Below are 6,164 nucleotides of genomic sequence, written 5' to 3' on the forward strand. Positions count from 1 at the left end.
CTATTTGCTGCTAGGATAGTGTCATTTCCTTTGTCTTAATTGTGTCATTTTCTTTTAGGCTGCAAGACACAGAGAATTATCTTAAGTAGAGATAATATATTGTACTAAAAGAGGAGTGATCTGGCAGCATCTTTGGTGGAATCTTCTTAATTAAAGAAGAAATTCCTAATTAGACCAAGTGTCTAACCCATGCTCCCTCAACTTCATTACATGGCATTATGGGCCAAATAACTTTTTGTCCTGAGCACTGAAGAGTGTCTAGCAGCATCCTCAACCTCTACATGCTAGATTTTCCATAACTCCCCCACACCCCATCCTCAGACCCTCCCCCACCAACCCAACCAGTTGTGCCAACCAGAAATGTCTGCAAACATTGTGAAAAGTCCCCTGGTGGAGGGGCGGGTGTCATCACCTCCAGTTGCTCTACTCTGTAGATAGAAAATCCTTCATAAAAGACAATTGCCCCAACCCCCTTTTTTTGTCCTCTCTCATGTTCAGTTTATGAAAATTTTCTCTGTCACATTCCTTTGCATTCAAATTTATTGCTGTATTGTATAACATCAATAAAAGCTCTAAGGGGGGGGTGGGGTGAAGGATCTGGGATGGTTTTATTTGAAAGAAGCTAGATGAGAGGTAAAAGATATCATGGAATCTGAAAAAAAGTGTCCAGGTGAGGAAGAAATCTGAGGTCATGGCAACAAATTAAATATCATGGCAAAGACTTTGAAATGGGTGGTGGTTGCAGATAAGAGTGCTTGTGGAGATGTGCTTTACTAGTCTCTGTCCCAAGGCTACGTACCCATATCCTCTGAGAAGATGCCTGGAATGTAAAGGAAACATACCCTCATCAGTGGCCCCAAAACCCAGTGGGAATATATTCTAAAAGATGGTCAAAAGAATTAGAAGATATTTCTCTACTAGCAGAAAGGGAAGAAAAATAGCAAAATACATTAGATAGAATTGTTAAGTCATGATAGAGTTAGCAGTCAATGGACTGAGAAAAATCACAGTGGGAAATGGAAGAGAAGGATAGAATATCAGGATAGGCTAAACGGTGCTGAAACTGCAAAATTCTATCAAATCTGAGTGGCTACAAACAATAAAAACTCATTTCTCATGGCACATGGTCCACTCCAGGTTGGCAGGAGGACTTTTCTCTTTGTAATCACCCGGTGACCTAGGCTGATAGAGCAGCAACCATCTAAAGACGTTCTCATCTCCGTGCGTGAGTGAAAGAACTGAAGGGCCCTGAACTTCCATTCACAATTCATTGGCCAAAAAGAGCCTAGAAAGAGAGGAAACTAGAAATATCTGGTGAATAACACTGGGCACTACAGCAGACGGAGAAGGCTACAGGTGGTGACTCAGATTATATTGGAGACAAGCTTAACTAAACTATTATTGTCTTTCTAATACTCTCTTTTGCTGGAAGACTCTCCCACTGCCCAACCTTCCATGCCTTGGCTTCCAGGCTCTTAGGTCTAGGGAGGTACCTTTGTATCCAAGCTGGGCAATATCACAATCTCCTTCTTCCACTCTATTTCCTGTCATAATTGATGGGTTCACAATGGATCACCTGACCTATGTGGGCCTATCAGAAAATTTCCCTCAGAATATTGGAACTGAAAATGAGAAAATCAGGACTGTGGACTAAGGAAATAATGGGCAATATTCTGGAGGTGTAAGCCATGTTTTCCTCTTCGTGGTCTGGAGGCAGTCCATTGCCTGAAAATAAAGTGAAGATGAAAGAGATATCAACAGAGGAGATGGGAGAGGCTGAGAGGTCTGGTGGCATTTGGTTGTTTTGTGTCAATTGTGGTAGAAGTCCCTTCAAATTTTCAGCTCCCATAAAATAGCTCAGTGTTCTTTTATAGTTCACCTTTTTGATTAAACAACCTAGTTTGATTGTTTTTGATACTTGTTACTGAAAAGAAACCCATAGTTGGTTTCTAAAGCATGTAGTTTTTTTCTAATTCATTAATTTTACAAAAGCATATTGGAATTTCCTCCTGTGACAGTTAAGGATGTCCACACATTAAATTTTCTTTTTGCACTACTTCTCTTCACCAAGCAATCACTAAAATAACTACTATCATGCTCATATTGTCAAATTTCTTAAGATTTACCTTGCTTTCCACCTTAATTGTCACAGGTATATTAGTTCTATATTTGAGTGGATTTCTCACCCATCAATTATAATTTCCCCATTCCTGATGCTTTGTTGTTATTGGTCCTTGATTCATTTATCATTGATTGGAATTCATCATCAAGTAATTTTTATACACATACTCATGAGTTATGTAGTCATTGAGCTTTGCCCATTTGTGAATAGTATTCTGCTATGCTTATATATAAACAACAACCAGACTTGATATAAAATTTGGGGTCCATACTTTTTTCTTCCTTGGAAGTCTATAGATGTGTTACTCTTATCTGGCATTTAATATTGCAGGTAAGATTTTAGAGGCTGGCCTGCATTTTTCCCTCTCTAATTTGTAGGTGATTGGCATTTCCAGTTTTGATTTTCATTGAATTCTATTTTATTCTTGAATTTTAATAAATTCGCTTAGGATATGTCTTAGAGTTGATCATTCCATATCAAAATTTCCTGGAACACAACGTGACCTGGAACCCAATATGGGACCTACATACATATGTTTTCCTTCATTTCAAGAAAGATTTTTACAACTAATTTTAATATTTTGGGTTCTATTTGTTATGTTGTCAGGTACAGAGAAATTTCTCATGTGTTTATTGATTTTTCATCACCTGCCTCCAAATCGATTGCATTTTTTCTATTTGCTTACTTTTCAGTAATTTTTCTTTGTAGTCTGTATTATTTTCTCAGGTGTTTTCCTTATATCTGAACCCTATTTCAGCAACATCTACTGTACTTTTTACTACTTCTGATTAGTTTTAATTTCTGTCATGATTTCATCTTCAAGGTATTTTTTTTTAACTTTTTAGCTCAGCTTTTAATCTTTAGCTGCTTTATCAACACTTTATTGACATTTCTTTTTTTTAATTAGTTTTTTAGCTTTTAAAAAAAATCCCTTTGATAATGTAGGGCATACTTTCTGAAACTATTTCAATTTAAATTGAAATGAACTAAAATTAAATAAAATAAAAAATTCAGTCCCTTTGTTGCACTAGCTATATTACAGTTGCTTGTTAACCGCATGCATTAAGTGGATACCACATTGCCATAAAAGAAAGTACAGATAAGAAAATTTCCATCATTCTATCAAGGTCTATTGGCCAGTATTGTCCTAGTGTGTGTTTTGTATGCTCAGTAGCACTAGCTATTTCCCCACTTTCTTCTTACCTTGCTACCAGGTGGCTTATGTTGATAAAAGTTTTGTCTCAAAGGCAGTAAGATAGAATGTCTCCCGTGATCCTAAATCAGCCCTCTTTCTATGCTCTTCTACGTTGCAGAAATACCCCCCCCAAAAAAATGTCCCCAATTCCAACCATATTAGTCATAGAAGGAGTAGGTAAAAGGCCATTTATAACCCCATCAGTCATTTACAAAGAAATCTGCACAGGCCTTGTTTTTGGAGGGAATATACATCTGCTTTTTTGTCTTCCTTCAGTTGGTTCAAATTTTACTATACTTGGCTGATTTTTACATTCCACTCTATTTTGGGTGATAACTGTTGAAGTTTTTTGCTTTTTATGTTGTATTTTTTCCCAAAGTTTCATTCTGTTTATTTCAGTGGTTCCCATTTATGAGAACAGAATGATCTTAAGCCTTTTTTTTTTTTTTAATCTGTTGTGGTTTTACTGAAAGGTTATTGTAAGTTCTTAAGAAAAGCAGCCATGCAACCAAAATGTTTGTTACGGTGGATTGGAAGTGTATGTGTGTGTGCGGGGAGGGAGAGAGAATGAGGAAGAATTGAGAAAGTAATTTAGAAAAGCTCTAGAAATTATATAGGCATGGGATAATCAAGGAATGGGATAAGGCAGGTTGTGTTTTTCATGCATAATTGTGAAATTACATATTTTGAGCTTCAAAGAGAGTTTATCAATCATTCTGAGAAAAATATTTATGTAGGTGACATCTTTAAAAAATGCTCTAGAAGCACCATGCAAAACTGGCTGTCTGAGCCTTTATATTTATTTTCTTCAGCTGTAGTCACACCATATTCTTCTCAGAAAGGCCTCACTAAACCGAAGAATGTCACTTGAGGATGTATCACAGAAAATTTCACAAAGTGACAAGTACCCACGAACACACACAGGGACCAAATCCAAATAAAGAGCTAAATTGTTTTCTTTTTTGCCTTAATAAACAGACTGATTTCCTTTCATAGTTGAGCATCAGTCAACTTACTTTCTATCAGGATTGAGGTTCTGAACTGAGATTGGGGTGTCCCTAACCATGACATTCAAATCGATATCTCAGGATTTTCTGGCCCCAATTAGCTCTCAGCATTTGATAATCAAAGACGACACTTGACAGTTTGATTTCTCTATGGTTCCAATTATTTGTTCATGGAACAAATGTTTACTGAGTGCCAACTATGTGCCAGGCGCTGCTTTTAGGTTCCTATGATATAGCAGGAAGCAAGAAATGTGTACTTTCCTCTTCAGCAGCTTTATTTCTCCAAACCTTTGGACATCAAACTGTAAAAGTTAACGTCTGTGCGCCTGGCCTGTGGTATAGTAGAAATCAAGGGCATTAGCCAAAACTTAAGTCAGACCTTAGAAAAAATAATTTTATATAGAGTTCTCTTAACCTGCCTTTTTCATTCTTGAAATGTTTCTATTAAAACAAGAAGCATTGCTTTCCAGACATCTTTGTAAGTATATTCAGAATCTTTTGAGTAATATCTCAAATTCCCTTCACAACAGCTTCAGCCGGTATATTATATTATCAGGAATTGTGCTTTGTGCAGCTTTACATTTTTTCCTACATTTTATCTTTGGAGAAAAAAAACTGCCCCTATAAATCATGACAAGGACTACAGAAAGAAACAGTTTGGATTTTTTCCAATTTTTGATGGTATACTTTCAAATCAAGGAAATGTTCTAAAATCAATATTTAAATAGCATTTTTGGCCAAGTGTTCCGCCCTGGGAGAAATGGATGGTGTCTTTTGAAGAGGAAGAGTAATGGCAACCAGACAGCGAAGTTCAAGAAGCCATCTTCCATAAGCCTGCTTCCCTTTATAGCAACAAAATCTCTTCAAGAGTCTTCAGCATCCCAGATCTCTTTCTCCCTTATTAGCAATCTTCTTCTCTTTATATTTCAGTTTGAAGGATTGCTACCTCCATTTGATTTTTTTCTAAGAGATTTTCGAATGCAGTTTCTGACACTATTGAAACAACTTTTCTGCAATACCCAGCAGTTTCTTCTTTATAGAATCTCAGGTTCTTCTTTCCCATTTTCACTAATTCTGGCTTCTGCTCTCTTCACTGAGACACAGAGATATATCCTGTGATATTCAGTCTTGTTCTTATCTTTCAGTTCCCTTAAGACTGTTTTCTAAAAAAAAAAATTTTAACCTTCGTTCCTGCTTTTAAGTAGATTCATAACTTTGTTTCTATTACTTAGGTGAAGGACAACCAAATTAGCCTTGCCCTAACTGAATACCTCCACGAACCTCTGCCTGTCATATGATTTAATTCTTTAAAAGTTTCATATATATAAGATGCCTCTTTTAATCAACTGAAAGAGCATGAGTTAAAGCAAGCAACAAGTAATTCACACCATGACACAAACTAGAGACTGGGAAAGGTTATTCGGGCTCATCTGTTACAAATTTTTCATTGATATTTTGCATATGATTGTGTATGATTTCCATAGAGCTATGACTTGAAACATGGCAGATTTCCTAACTTAATAAAAGCTACCTGTATCAAACCCTTAGTATGAAGCAAGCCTTGTGGAAAGTCTTTAAAAATATTCTTTATTCTATTTCTAATAAAAATTCTATTTGACAAATGAGAAAATTGAAGGGTGAAGTTAAAAAGTGTTAGTCCAAGCTCAAACAGTGAGGAAGTAACCAAACTGAGATTCATATCCAAATCTGCTTACTCACAACTTATGCTTATAACAGCTAGGCCACACAGTGTTCCCAGTCCTGCTCTCTCTACTCTGTCACACTGACTTTCCTGAAATAATTTGTATTTTCTTATACACAGTGAGATAAATTGTCAAAA

This window comes from Tamandua tetradactyla, chromosome 22 (assembly GCF_023851605.1).
Source record: "Tamandua tetradactyla isolate mTamTet1 chromosome 22, mTamTet1.pri, whole genome shotgun sequence".
Classification (NCBI taxonomy): Eukaryota; Metazoa; Chordata; class Mammalia; order Pilosa; family Myrmecophagidae; genus Tamandua; species Tamandua tetradactyla.